General features: G+C 47.6%; 1 protein-coding gene across 4 annotated transcripts in view; it reads right to left on the bottom strand.

Annotated features, from left to right (window-relative positions):
• Positions 1 to 15865, bottom strand: part of MTRES1 (mitochondrial transcription rescue factor 1) — a 53874-nt gene that overhangs the window by 26266 nt on the left and 11743 nt on the right. The window lies entirely within an intron of this gene.

Below are 15865 nucleotides of genomic sequence, written 5' to 3'. Positions count from 1 at the left end.
GAGCTTTTCGGGTGCCCTCGCGCCCTGCTCCACGCTACCACCCGCCTCGGCTCCTGTGCCGTCTGCCAATCAACCTGGCTCCCCACTCACCACCAGCCTCCTGGGGGCCGCCACCGCATTACCAGCTCCTTATCAGGAGTTCGCGGACGTCTTCAACGAGAAGGAAGCAGACCAGCTTCCCCCACATCGGCCCTACGATTGCGCCATCGACCTGATACCCGGCGCCCCGCTACCAGCAGGCCGCCTTGACCCTATGGTGGACCCGGAACTGGCTGCCCTCCGGGAGTACTTGGAAAAGAACTTGGCCCGAGGGTTCATTCGACCCTCCACCTCACCCTTGTCCTCACCTGTCCTATTCGTCAAAAAGAAGACCGGGGACTTGCGGCTCTGCAACGACTACAGAGCCCTCAACAAGATTACCATTCGGAACCGCTACCCGCTTCCACTGATCCCAGAGCTCCTCGACCGCGTCAAAGGGGCCACGATCTACACCAAGCTCGACCTTCGAGGGGCCTACAACTTGGTTCGTATCAAAGCCGGGGATGAGTGGAAGACCGCCTTTGGCACCAGGTATGGCCAGTACGAACACCTGGTTATGCCCTTTGGGCTCACCAATGCCCCTGCCGTGTTCCAACGATTCATGAATGACGTGTTCCGCGACCTACTAGACCGGTTCCTGATCATTTACCTGGATGACATTTTAGTCTACTCCACTTCCGAGCAGGAGCACGTCCAACACGTCCGCCAGGTGCTACAGCGACTCCGAGCCCATCGCCTGTATGCCAAGCTGGAGAAATGCGCCTTCCACCTCCAGTCCGTCGAGTTCCTGGGGCACATCATTTCCCCCCAAGGAACCCAGATGGATCCGCGGAAAGTTGACGCCATCCTTCAGTGGCAGGCCCCGCAAAATCGGAAGGACGTCCAGCGCCTCCTGGGCTTCACCAATTATTACAGGCAATTCATCGCAGGCTACGCCGACCTGACCAAGCCCTTGACCAGACTCCTCCGACCTAAGGAGCCCTTTCGGTGGACCCCAGAAGCCGACCAGGCTTTCCGCCACCTCAAGCATAGTTTTTCCTCAAGTCCCCTCCTGCGGTACCCTGACCCCTGCTTGCCCTTCATGGTAGAAGCAGACGCCTCCAATGTGGCCCTCGGAGCCGTGCTCTCCCAGCGGGACGATTCCAGCCAGCCGTGGCAACCCTGCGCCTACTACTCCCGGCAGCTCTCCGCCGCCGAACGCAACTACACCATATGGGAGAGGGAGCTCTTGGCTATCAAGGTGGCTTTTGAGGTGTTGCGTCACCACCTTGAGGGAGCCAGACATCCGGTCCAAGTCTTCACAGACCTTGCAGTGGCTGCCTTCCTTTCTCCAAGATCGGGGACAAAGGGTGGTGATAGGGGAGGAAGCATCCCAGAGGCACCCCCTTAGTTGCGGGGTGCCGCAGGGAGCGGTCCTATCCCCGATGTTATTTAATATCTATATGCGCCCCCTTGCCCAGATAGTCAGGAGGTATGGACTGGGTTGCCATCAATATGCGGATGACACCCAGCTCTACCTAATGATGGGTGGCCAGTCTGACTGTACCCCGGAAAATCTAGACCTGGCATTACAAGCCGTGGCCTCCTGGCTCAGACTGAGTCGGCTGAAATTGAATCCGACGAAGACGGAGGTTCTCTACCTGGGTCGGGGCGGTCCGGGGAGAGAGATCCAGCTGCCGGCCCTTGACGGGGTGCCACTAATACCGGTCCCCAAGGTCAAGAGCTTAGGCGTGCTCCTCGAGTCCTCCCTTACAATGGAGGCTCAGGTGGCAGCCACTGTTAGATCTGCCTTTTTCCATCTTCGGCAAGCACGGCAGCTGGCCCCTTACCTGGACCGCAGCGACCTAGCGACGGTAATCCATGCTACGGTCACCTCAAGAATAGATCACTGTAATGCTCTCTACATGGGGCTACCCCTGACGCTAACCCGGAGACTACAACTAGTGCAGAACGCTGCGGCACGGCTGTTAATGGGGCTACCACGACGGGAGCACATTCGGCCAGTGCTGAGAGAGCTACACTGGTTGCCTGTTGTGTTCCGAGTTCGCTTCAAGGTGTTGGTATTAACCTTTAAAGCCCTTTATGGTCAGGGACCTGCCTATCTACGGGACCGCCTTTCCCCATATATCCCCCAGAGAGCACTGCGATCAGGGACAAAAAATCTGCTGTCTGCCCCTGGCCCAAAAGAAGCCAGGCTATCCGCAACAAGATCTAGGGCCTTCTCGGTGGCAGCACCAGAACTCTGGAACACCCTCCCAGAAGCTATAAGGGCCCTGCGGGATTTGTCGGCGTTCCGCAGGGCCTGTAAGACCGAACTGTTTAGGCAGGCTTTTCTGGTTGACTGAAAATGGGCTGCCACCGGACATCCTACAGAAGCTGGCGGTCATAGTCAGAACCCAATACCGCCAGACTAGATTGAGATAGCGTACTAGTTTTTAACTTGATAAATGTTTTATGGTTTTATATGTTTTATGGATTTGATTGTTTTTATGATACTGTAAGCCGCCCTGAGTCCGCTTGCGGAGAGGGCGGGATATAAATGTAAAGTAATAAATAAATAAATAAATAAATAAGACCACCGCAACTTGGAACACTTGCAGACCACCCGCCGGCTGAACCAGCGGCAGATCCGGTGGTCCCTGTTCTTTTCACGGTTCAACTTTACCATTGCCTACGTCCCGCACTCTCAGAACCAAAAAGCCGACGCTCTGTCCCGTCGGCCGGACTATAGCACCTCTAGTGCTACCGAAGCCCCCAAGGCAAGCATCCTGCCACCTTCGGTCTTTGCTGCCACTCTGACCGCACCCGCCTTCGTGGCGGAGATACAGGCCAGTCAAGACACCGACCCTTGGGCTCAGAAACACCTGCAGGAACCGCAGCAAGACCCTGCCGGAGAACTATCCACCCGGGATGGGCTGCTCTACCATCGGGAGCAGTTGTACGTCCCTCCCGGGCCCCTCCGTTCCCGCATCCTCCGTCTTGCCCACGATGCACCCCTGGCTGGCCACTTCGGGCAACACAAGACAGCTCACCTACTAACCCGAGACTTCTGGTGGCCTCGCGTCCGAGCAGACGTTAGTCGGTACGTGGCTTCTTGTGAGGTCTGCCGCCGAGCCAAAAGCGTACCGGCCAAGCCCTCCGGTCTCCTACAGCCTCTGCCTACTCCCGCCGGCCCCTGGGACGTGGTGTCCATGGACTTCATCGTAGACCTACCACGATCCCAGGGCCATACCTGCATTTTCGTTGTGGTGGACCTGTTCACCAAAATGGCCCACTTCGTCCCCTGCGCCAAAGTACCGTCAGGGCCGGAAACTGCCCAGCTATACCTAAACCACGTCTTCCACCTGCACGGGTTGCCCACGCAGGTCATCTCGGATCGGGGCCCGCAATTTACCTCCCGCTTTTGGCAAGCCTTCCAGCACGGTTTGGGGACGGAGCTTCACTTGTCTTCCGCCTACCATCCCCAGACCGACGGGCAGACAGAGCGGACCAACGCCACCCTGGAGCAGTACTTGCGCTGTTATACCAGCTATCAACAGGACAACTGGGCCTCTCTGCTACCCCTGGCAGAGTTCGCGTATAACAACGCAGTACACAGCTCCACGCAAACCACACCGTTTGCGGCCAACTACGGACTGCACCCCCGGTTCTTCCCTCCGCTTGGCCCACCCGCCAATGTCCCCGCGGCCGACAACCGGATCGAGGAACTCCACGCACTCCACGATCTCCTGCGCACCCAGCTCCAACGCGCCAAAGACGCCTACAAACTGGCCGCAGATCGGCATCGCCAGGGCGGAGCCCCCCTCAAGGTCGGGGATTCCGTCTGGCTCTCGACCCGGTACCTCCGGACTCCTGGCCGATCCGCCAAGCTGACCGCTCGCTTCATCGGCCCATTCCCCATCGAGGCGCAAATCAACCCAGTGGCGTTCCGCCTACGCCTCCCCGCCCACCTTCGGATCCACCCAGTGTTCCACCGTTCCCTCCTCCAACCAGTGGCAACGCCGGACCCGAACAGGGACGAACCACCACCGCCTCCGCCACCGGTTGTGGTGGACGATGAGGAAGAGTTCGAGGTCCGTCAGATCCTAGACTCCCGGCTGCACCGAGGACAGCTCCAGTACCTGGTGGACTGGGAAGGCTACCCTCCCGAGGATCGTTTCTGGGAACCGGCTACCCACCTGCATACCCCTGACCTGCTCCGGCAATTCCACGAGGCCTACCCAAATAAGCCAGGCGGCTTGGATGAGGGGGGGCCTGAGGGGGGGGATAGTGTCATGCCTGCCCCTGCTGACTCGGAGCAGGTGCCTGCTTCAGACCCAGCCCCTGCTGTGCAGATGCCTTTACCAACATCGGACGTAAGTCCTGAAGGAGCAAGCCAGCAGCAGGGGCCACCTGGAACCGATCAGGCTACACCAAGCACTAGCTCATCCCCTCCTGAATCACCACCACCTGGAGACCGGCTACGCGAGAGGAGACGGCTGGAGTTCAGGAACAGGCGTAGAGAGGCACGCAGGCGTGCTAGGAGGGATCTGAGCCCAGAATACTAACAAGCTAATTAGCCAGCACAGTATATCTGGAATCCTGGCCTCAGTACAAACTGTGCTGGCAACAAATGATCACCCTCGGACGTGACCGCGCCCTGCACCCTCTTGCCTGCTGAGCAAACCTGTCTGTTCCCGACCCGGCTTGACTTTTGGACTGGACACTGGACCCTGCTTTGACTCTGCGACTTGGCTAAGTACTTTGGATATATTCGGCTTGCTTTCCCCGGTTATTGACCCTTTGCATTCCTGACACCGTGCTTTGCTACTCCCTTCGGCTGGACTGATTTATGGTGAAGACCAATTAGGACTGTTAAGATAACGCTTGAGCTCCCTTTGCAAGCACTACAGACGGCAGCCCGCGTCTTGGCCGATTGCCGGGGCAACAGAAGCTGCCCGTCGCTGCCTGCAGGTCTGGGTCGTGACACAATGTTTTTTGGCTATCATTGTACTTAATCCTATTTGTAAACACATCATATGATGGTGGGCAAACTACATCTGCTCTAATTGTCCAACATTTGCTGTTTCTACATGGAGGTTTGTCTTTGCCTTGGTTTCCAAACTGGAGCCCCCTTTTCTGGAACTTCCACATGTTGTTGGGTTATAATCATACTATTTCCAGGCTTTCCTTATCATCAGTATGCTCTTTCCCAAACCTGCTTTAACCTGAGCCTTTTGGGAAGAATGTTATCCTTCTTGAATTGGACTTGGCAACCCTAGTGAAAGGTCCATCCCCAATGCACATCCTCTGCCTTCACAGAACTGGTGAACACAACACAGAGAATCTTCACTATGTAGGAGTCAAAACATTTTATCCAGTCAAAAATGATAAAACAGACAACACATCTAAAATTAAATTTAAAATTAGAGCCCCTGATCAAATTAAAACCCACCAATAAAGTTTATGAGCCAGCCATAGACTGTGGATTGTTGACATACTGATTGATGGAATATTAAGCTATTTCTGTTACCTGCCTTTGGTGATCTGTTCTGGAGTAAATAATTTTATACAGATTTGTTTGTTAAATATCGTGCATAGTTTGTCATTCTGTATTGCTTACTTTACTATGTATCTCACTTCTTGGTTGTTATGGACTAGCAGGATACCTCCCTACCCCCACTATTTTTACAGCCCAAGTGAGACAATGTAAGTCTGCTGAGAGGCCTTGCTTGCTGGTTTGTGTAAACCTGCTCTCTCTCTATCCCCCATCAATTTTTAACAAATTAAAGTACACCAATACTTAATGAGAACCAATATACAGAGCAAACAATACATCCAGATTGCAAATTAAAAATAAATGAAGAAAATGAACACAGTTATAACCGTTCCTTACTTAGCCAGTCATTTTAATAGCTCTCTTTTCTATTGTTCTTTGTGTACAGACTTCATAACAGGAAAACTGAGAAAAAATGTGGCACAGAAATGAAAGATACGTTGACGGGGGAAATGGTCTGTTTATAACCAGTTTGACAATGAAGACTGGTAATTCATCTTTCAAGGTGTGAGATGTACCTGGTAATTCATCTTTCAAAGTGTGAGATGTGTCTTAATTTTTTAAAAATAAAATGTTAATAGCACATTGTGCCCACTAGATAGCAGCACCTTACCATGCAGTGTTAAAGTGATAATGAGTGGGTGAAATCCAGCCATCTTTTTTGCTAATGTTTGATCAATGCTGCTGCTTATTACAGCCCCAGCTTTTGCCCATGTAGGTCTCATGATCCACCACATAATTTGAGGGTTAAAGGGAAACCCTCCCCTCCCCTGTAGAAAAGCTGATTGGAGCCAACCAGATATTTTGAATGATGACAAATTAACAACTCTCCATAAATGTTTGCTCAAGCAAATATCAGCAGATTTCAGCCAGAGCTCTGCCTGAGAAGTTGGATGAACACAGGGAAACATACTAAGTCCATAATGCCATTTTATAACAGCTTTCACAAAGTATATATTATTTTTTAAGGACCCGGCCATGATAATGTTCACACTTGTTGAATAGGAGTCATCATGCCTGTTTTTATCATTGTCAGCTGGTAAAGTCATCTACACAAATGTCTCCAAAGTTTTTATACTACATCTATGTCTTCCAGAGCGCAATGGAATCGTAGTCCTCTTCATAGGACACAGCCATAAATAGCTAATTTTGTGCCAAAATACAAAATTAGACTATACCATTTTTACAGTTGCATTTTTTGTGCTTTTGATGACATTTAGTATTAAACGACAGTAAACAAAATTAATGTCAGGAGTGTGGGGGCACCAAATTGGACTCCCCCCTCCCATTGCCCCAGGCAAGCACCTAATGTGTTTTTATTTTTAACGTCTGCTTACTGCCAGACAACCAAGAACATGGTTGTTGCCTAGCACTGATGATCTGAACTATTTTAACCGCTGCTGCTTCAAAATTTCTTTAATGACACAAAGCAATAAGTCATTATTCTTGAAACGAGCAGAGAGAGTGGCAGAGCAGGCAGCTAGGAACCAGAATTTCTCCATTTGAATTTCTCCATTCTCCTGTGCAAACAATATCCTATTCAGTTTGACCTGGTTATGTGCCAGGTATAGTGATAGGACATCAAAGAATTCTCTTTACTAACCCTCTCAATTATAAGTCTACAGTATCTCCTGAACATGAACTTTCCCTATATATGAGATATTTGTGGATACCCTTCTATACAGATATTATCTGATTATGGTATTCACCATAGGCGTCAGCTGGATAGCACTTATTGCAGCACTGAGGAAGGCAGAAGCAGAAATGCATTTGGTATTCTGTTTATTTTATTCTTTAACCAATCTAAAATGTGTTAGTAATTGTTCTGTATGAATTAGTTTTATGGTTTATTTGCCATATTGGAAAGGGGGACTCACGAACAAAAGAGCAGTTTTTTAATGGTTTGTGTGGTGTACTGATTATTATTTTGATGTAATTAATATGTGTGTCTTAGGAATGAATGAATGTTTTTATTTGTGGTCAAAGAGTAGGCAGGAGCCTCCCTGCCACCGCTGCCCCCCTCTGCTGCCACCCCCTGCGGCACTGCAATGCAGTGCCATGCTCCATCCCACCCCCCCAGGTGCCACGTTGAGACAATTATTTGCATTAATTTTGCTGGCCTGAATCATTCTCCCTTGGCGGAGCACTGCTTTTTAAGGTGATAATTTTTTATGGCCCGCGAATGATGTTATAAATATCCATATGGCCCTTGGCAGAAAAAAGGTTCCTCACCCCTGCTGTAATCAAATAAAGGGAGCTATGATCACTGCAACCACGTGTCTGCTATGCATTGAACCCACTATATTATAGTAAATATCCTTCCCTCCCACAATCCTTACCATACAGCACATCCAAGGCCCAGATCTTATAGAGTAGCAAAGCCAGGCAAGCTTTGCTACTTACCCTTGACTTATTTTCCACTGCTACAAGTGGACAGTGGGTAGCAGAAACTGTAGGGTTGCCAGCCCCCTGCTGGAGGCAGGTGATCCCCTAGGCTTTGCCCCCTCACCAATGATTAGCTGGTAGGCAGAGGGATTTAGCAGGAGGTAGACCCAATCTCTATTATTGGCAATATGACAATGTTAATTCCAACAGCATATTGGCACTATCACAGCGATGCTCTGGTAGTTGGGCAAAAACTCTGTCGTAGAAATCATTTTTACCACAGAGTTTTTGCCCAAATACCAGAGTGTTGCTGTCCCAGTGTGATTACTTCAGTTCCAGTGTGTATCAGAAGTGACATTGCCAGTGACAGCCTGGGCCTCCCACCCCTGGTATGTTCCCTACCTATTGCCAGGAGGGACCTGGCAACCCTATACCCTTGTGATTGGTCAATAAATTCCAAAAGAATCCATTATCTAGTTCTGTCAATCTTTCCTTATTTTAATATGCCTCCCTCTCTTTCTATAGCTTCCCATTGGGCAGCCAGAAAACAGCCTGGGCTCTTAAGAAGAATGGGCGGGGGATCTCTAGCTTGAGTGTAGGGAACATCATGGAGGCAAGATGACTATGTTTGATTAAGGAGAGAGCTGACAGCTTGCAAGCCTTACATTGCTAATAAGTTCAGTAAGGCTTTTGTTTTTCCTTTTCCTGTAAAGAAGATTAACTGCAAGAAGCTGAACTGGACTTCACTGGGCACTTCCCCTTTTGTCCTAATGCATCAGCTGCTCCAGCTTGGTTGGCTCAATTTTGATTTATAGAAATGATCTGTTTTCTTAATGGCATGGTGGTTTGGGATAGCAGATGCATATTTTATATGTTTTTTTCCTGCATACATCACTTTATGCACTCTTGTTACTGGTCTTCCATAGAATCTCTTCTACCAGGGTATAAGGAAGAGGTATTGCAGTTGCCCTGATTTGTCTTGGCCAGGTTAGCCAGATCTCATCAGATCTCTGAAGCTAAGCAGGTTCAGTCCCAATTAGTATTGGTCAGTATGCAAAGGTGGGCAATGACAAACTACCTCAGATGGTCTCTTGGCTTAAAACCCCTACAGAATCACTGTAAATCAGCTGTGACTTGATAGCAGTGTGTGTGTGCATAAATATGTAGCAGTAGTCCAGCTGAGGACAAACACGGAAGCAACTTCAAGCAGCTACACTGGTAAATGTGCAACACATAGACTGGTGATCATTAATGCATAGCTGAGCACTGGGGTAAAATGGTAATTAAAGTGATTTAAATGTAGGTTGATTTTATTTTGTAGTTATATTTGTCTGCACAATACAGGGTTGCCAAGTCCAATTCAAGAAATATCTGGGGACTTTGGGGGTGGAGCCAGGAGACATTGGGGTGGAGCCAAGATCAAGGCTGTGACAAGCATAATTGAACTCCAAAGGGAGTTCTGGCCATCACATTTAAAGGGACGGCATACCTCTTCAATTCCTTCCTTCCATAGGAAATAATGAAGGATAGGGGCACCTTCTTTTGGGGCTCATAGAATTGGACCCCCTGTCCAATCTTTTTGAAACTTGAGGGGTATTTTGGGGAGAGGCACTAGATGCTATACTGAAAATTTGGTGCCTCTACCCCAAAGAATAGCCCCCCCAGAGCCCCAGATACCTGTGGATCAATTCGCCATGATTTTCTATGGGAATAAATCTCCATAGAGAATAATAGAGCTCCCAGCAGACATTTCTCTCCCCCCCCCCCCTGCTTTCTGACAACCCTGAAGCGGGGGGAGGGCCTCCAAATCGGGGGATCCCCTGCCCCCACCTGGGGATTGGCAACCCTAGCACAATATAGCTAAAACTCTGGACTACTCTGTTCACTCATTCTGTAAAGACGAGTCCTAAACCATGAGATGGCTTTTGAACCAGTTATTGAAAGTCATGGTTTTGAAAATCAACATATTTGAAAGCAGAACTGCAGAATTAGTAAACTGGCAAGTTATATGTGATTAGCAATATTTATGACTAGCAGCCCAACTGCAAGTGTGCTTTCCTCTTAAATGAACTTGCTGCCTTCAATGAGACTAGTTGGGGTGCTTTTAGTAGTATTGCCAGCTGGCCATAAGAAAAATTGTCTGCTTCCTTAATAGTGGCTTAATATGTGGAAATGGGCAGCTGAAGCTTTTCATGGTATAGAGAGGTTAATAACATCCCATTAAACCTCTCTTAAAGGGACAGGATATTTTTCCCTAGGCCTGTTGGCAACTCTGGTGCTTAGGCCTCAAAAATCAATAGCATGTAATCAGGAGAAAACTGTTATGTACCATGGCTAAGAATAATTTACTGGGAGTGCCATTGGATAAAATGGGACTTACTTCTGCACAGAACCACTTAATTTTGCTCTTGTCACTTTTTGAGTACAGAAAACTAGCGTAACAGGGAGAAGGCTCGGTTAGAAAAAGAAATGACAAAGTCCAGAGTAAATTTATAGAGACTAGAGAGATGCTTTACTATTCAAAGTGACATAAAACTATGGTAAAGAATCACAATTACCTCACACCACTCAGTCTAGCCTAAATATGACATACCAGACAGTTTTCCTTCAAACTGAAGGGCAATACAGCTTTGCAATGGTGTATTTAGCCACAAATTCCAGAAATGTAATGTGCACTCAGAGATACATCAAGTAATGTACAGCTGATCTGCATCACTTTAAGTGCAGTAAAAGTCTTAAAGCTGTCTGAGACTCAAGGCAGACCACTGCCACATCGAGCATTATAACTATCATTCAGAGAAGTTTCAAGCCACTCCCACGATGGAAATCATGACATGTGGGAGACGCACAGCAAAAAGCAGAAAACACAAAATGAGATGGCATGGCACCCTTTATATAGATCAAAAATCCCTAACTAGTAAGCACAGCTCCACAAATGGCTTCTGAAAAAGCAGTGTCCAACAAGGTCTCTCCAGCATAGCATTTACCAGAAGAAGCAAATGCAGCCACTAGTTCACTATCGTAGGGCAGCCATTCCCCTTCCTTCAGAGAAGTCTTTTATCCCACAGTCTTAACTGAAGGACATATTGCTGTTGCAGGCACATCACATTTTGGTAGCATTCAAATTATAGTATTTCATTGATATGGAATTATGATTCTGCATTTCTTGCCACCCTCACCCTGGCTAGTATTATCATTGTGATTCTGTATGGGCAGGGATTGCACAAATTCATCAGAATAATATCTTTAAGTTAGGTTGATAGTAGGCTAGGAGTGAAAGAAGGAAGTGCTGGTTCAAACTGTGCATACGCAACTGGTGGAACTGATAGCAAAAAAAACATAGTGATGAGCAGCGTTCCCTCAAAGATGAATTAGTGTGAGCTAGCTCACAACTTTTTAGCCTCCAGCTCACACATTTTTGTTTTAGCTCAGGAAAAATGGCCCCCAGGCACACTAATTTATGCAGTAGCTCACAACTTTAATGCCACTAGCTCACAAAGTAGAATTTTTGCTCTCATGACTCCACAGCTTAGAGGTAGCATTGTGAGTACTAGCTTAATGGCTGTTAAAAGAATTAGGCACATTCAAGGAGAATGATTGATATCCTACCACTCAGTTCCAAAAGCAGAAAGGAGCAATGTCTGCTGATTATTTTTAATGTATTTATTTATTTACATTATTCTCATTGAGACTCAAGTTGGATTACAGTGTAAGACAATGCAATCATATATCATGAAACTTTCAACAAAGAATACAATTGGACTAGGAGGACAGCTATGACGAACCTAAGCAGTATAATAAAAAGTAGAGACATCACCCTGCCAAGAAAAGTCCGTATAGTCAAAGCTATGGTATTCTCAGTAGTAATGTATGGCTGTGAGACTAGGACCATAAGGAAGGCCGAGTACAGAAGAATAGATGCTTTTGAGCTGTGGTGCTGGAGAAGAATCTTGAGAATCCCTTGGACTGCAAGAAAATCAAATCAGTCAATTCTAAAGGAAATCAACCCTGACTGTTCCCTGGAAGGTCAGATGCTGAAGCTGAAGCTCAAATACTTTGGCCACCAAATGAGAAGGAAGCAGTAACTGGAGAAGATCCTGATGCTGGGAAAGACAGAAGGCAAAAGAAGAAGGGGACAGTAAAAGATGCGATGGCTGGACAGCATTACTGATGTAACACAAATTTGAGCAGACTTTGGAGGATGGTGGAAGTCAAGAGGGCCTGGCGTGACTTGGTCCATGGAGTCACAAAGAGTCGGACTCGACTGCACAACTGAACAACACAAAATTTAGAAACAGTGCAAAAAAACACATATGTCATAAACATGAAAAAAAATAACCCAAAACAGAAAACAATGAGCTCAAGCAAGATATAATACATATAAGCAGCGGAATAGTTTACAATCGTGTTCCCTTTATAAAGGTGCTCTCCATTCCATTATACTACAGTGTTACTCCCTCCTACTTCAGTCTCTTACTTTACTGTTCCTTAGGAACTAATGACCCCCAGGAACAAAATTGGCAGAGCTTTAAGAGGGCTCAGCAGATGGGGAAACAGGAAAGTCCTGTTGCATGATTCAATTAGTGGATATGATTGGATACAAACCATTGTGTCTATCAATGGTGGTTAGTCATAATAGAGCCTCCATGCTCAGAGGCAAAATACACCTGGATTATGGGGAGAAAAAGAAGGGGGAGTCCATCTCCTTCATGCCCTTTCTTGTGACCTCCCAGAAGTTGGTTAGTATTAAAAACCAAATCATACACTAAATGAACCTTAATCTGATCTAGCAAGACAGTTCTTACATTCTTAACATATAGGTGGTTTGTCCAGTCAGATGGAAAAGCTCAGACACCCCTCAGAAAATGAGGAGGCCCACTGGAGAATAAATATATTTTTTTAAGTCCATCTTTTTCATCTCACAGAATCCTTCACCTGGAAACAAGCTGTAGCAGCATCATGTGTCCAAGTTACTCTCCTGAGGCCACCGGCAGCTTCATCCTGATGGGAATCAGTGCCCTGCCACTAGGACAGTGGTTATAAAGAATGAGGTTATAAAACACTGAAAAAATGGAAGCAGTAAAGCACATAATGAGAAGAGGAGCTATGCAAACTAGGACACTTCAGAGACAATGCACGTCCTGGAACAATATATGAGGAAATGATTCCAGTACTGTGAATGTCCTGGAACAATATATGAGGTAATTCTACTGAGTCACAAGAAAGAACAAAAGAAGGCAACTTCCTTCAAGATCCTGTCAGAACTCAGTTGGTCTTTCACTCAAGTTTGCCACACCCCAGGACCAGAAAGAAATGGCAAAAATGTATTTGAAAGGTTATTCTCAAGGTCTAAGAATGAAAAGAATTCAACTTGCCTGGGATTGACATAATTATCATCTATACTAGGAATAAGGCCCATTGCAGAGAAAAATACAATGGGCTCTGGAAAGAGGCGCTGGGCCCCCACATCCCTGCTGTCTTCCCAGCCACCCAAGTGAAGACATTCACTCCCCCCGACCCTTGGTGTCTCTTCCTTTCAACCACCTCTTCCTTTCAAGTACCCCCATACCCTTAGCACCCCCCACTATTCCTGCCACCCATGACATTCAGTGATCCCCACCCTTGCTGTCTTACCACCCACCAACCCTTGGCATTCATTCACTTCCCCAGCCTTGCTGTCTTCTCACCCACTCTGCAGCTGAAAAAAATGCTGACTCCCCCTCCCCACACATGTGTGTGTCCCCATGTCTTTGGTGGCTCAAAGCCCTGACACAGGCCCAGAATGGAGATAACAAAGAATAATTATGGGGGAGGGGCTATGGGGGGCATGACAATGATCATACAGACCAAAGCAGCTTACATTATTCTTCTTTTCCCCTTTGATCCGCAAAACAACCCTGTGAGGTAGGTTATGTTGAAAGTCTGTGACTGGTCCGAAATCACCCAGTCAGCTTCCACAGCAAGAACCTGGGTCTGGCAGACCCTGCTCTGAAGCACAAACTCCTATGCCACACTGGCTGTCATAGGGAGACTACTGCTCCCTCAAAGGCCAAAATAGGCTTTTACTGACAGAACCAAGCTTGGAATACTATGGTTGCCTAGCAATAGCCATTGAAGGGAAATGGAGGACCTGGAGGGACTAGCTAATTGGACACAAAGACAGCTTCCCCAGACTGGCTGCCCAGGCAGCAATAACAGCCTTTTCATGTGGCCCAGAGGGAAGAAGAAAAAAAGCATTGACCATAGGGTCCTGCTAAGACTTAGCAGCATCTAATACTGGCATGCATAGGAAGTAAGGTTACCAAGTCCTCTTCATCCCCCAAGAGGGGACAGTCGTGTGCGCAGCGTGTGACGCAATGATGTCGCCCGGAAGTGACATCATCAAAATGGCGGAGATTCTGTAGTGGAGTTTAAAGAGGGCATAGGGGTTGTTTGATTCACTCTGGCAGCTTGCTGCTGTCCAACAACAGCCACCCCATGAAAACTAGTGCAATATAGTGGATAGAATTTGAACGTGAGACCTAGAATCCCCATTCTGCAATGGGAAGTAATGGGGTGACCTGAAGTCAGTTACACATTCTCAGTGTAACATGCCTTACAAGGTGGTTGTGAGGATAAAAGTAGGAACGGAGAATGAAGTAACCTGCTTTGGTCCCCATTGTGGAGAAAGGCAGGGTATAAATGTTGTAAATAAATAAAATGGTGCTGGTAAAAAAGTAGATTGTGGGTGGGTAAGAATGGAGAAGGAAGTAGGGAAAGGTGAGGATATGGGAATTGCTAAGCTGCAGGAAAGAAGAAATAGCGTGGAGAGAAGATGTAAAACAAAGTGAAGTGCCCCCTGCAAGTCCTTGCCAATACCTCTAGAGCAAATGGGTCCCACTCAGCTGCTACTATGCAACTGGGCCATAGTTTTTCTAGAGAGAGGATGCCAGGGGGAGGAAAGGAAGGAAAGCTGAAGATGAGGGGACATATAAAGGTAAATTGGCTGGTGGGTAAAAAAGAGAGAAGGAAATAGGAAAAGGGGAAAGGCTATGGTGGCTTTCATGAAAGGGAAAGAGGATGTAGTGAACTTCGCCCCTTAAATCTCCAGAAATTTCCTAACATGGAGTTGGCAACCCTATCTCTTTATCTGCCCCTGACTTCAGCTTTTCATTGCCTCCTCCCTCTTTGCAGTCTCTACATAAGAAAAGGACAATCTTTCTGCACAGGGCGGGGGGGGGGGAAGCAGTTTACATCAATCTCCTCTCCCCGCTTTGATCTGCACCACAACCCTATGAGGTAGGTGAGTGGTCTGAAATCACCCAGTCAGCTTCCGCAGCAAGAACCTGGATTTGGCAGACCCTGCTCTGAATTCCTAACCCCTATGCCCTCTTTAAACTCCACCAACCTGGAGAATCTCCAGGAATTCCCACCAACCTGGAACCAACAGCCCTAGTCAGGACCGGCCCCAATGAGTTCTCCCTAAGAGGCCTTTAGTGATACTTTTCAGAGCAACACTCTCTTTCTGATGACATTGACTTCAATCTCTCTCTGTCTCTCACCTTCCCTCCCTATCTGTCTCTCTCTGTATCTGGACGCCATTTCCCCTCCTGTCACTGGGTGTTTCCTTCTGAGAGGAAGATAAGGAGGAGTCCTCAGCCAATCAAGAGAAAGCCTTCTGTCCTCCTCCTCCCTCCCTCAGCCAATTGTAGGAAGGCTTTCTCTATGGCTCTTTCCCTCCTCCTCCATCCCTCAGCCAGTCAAGGGAAGGCTTTTTTTCTCTCCTCTGCAAATAAGTATGACAGGCAGCTTAGCCAACTGGAGAGCAGGGAGAGGCAGCAACTGCCAGAACCAAAGCTGATTGCCTTTTACTGACAGAATCAGCTTGGTTGACTAGCAACAAGCTTGGTTACTTTTTACTGAGAG

This window comes from Heteronotia binoei, chromosome 1 (assembly GCF_032191835.1).
Source record: "Heteronotia binoei isolate CCM8104 ecotype False Entrance Well chromosome 1, APGP_CSIRO_Hbin_v1, whole genome shotgun sequence".
Classification (NCBI taxonomy): domain Eukaryota; kingdom Metazoa; phylum Chordata; class Lepidosauria; order Squamata; family Gekkonidae; genus Heteronotia; species Heteronotia binoei.
This window is presented reverse-complemented; position numbering and strand designations above follow the sequence as displayed.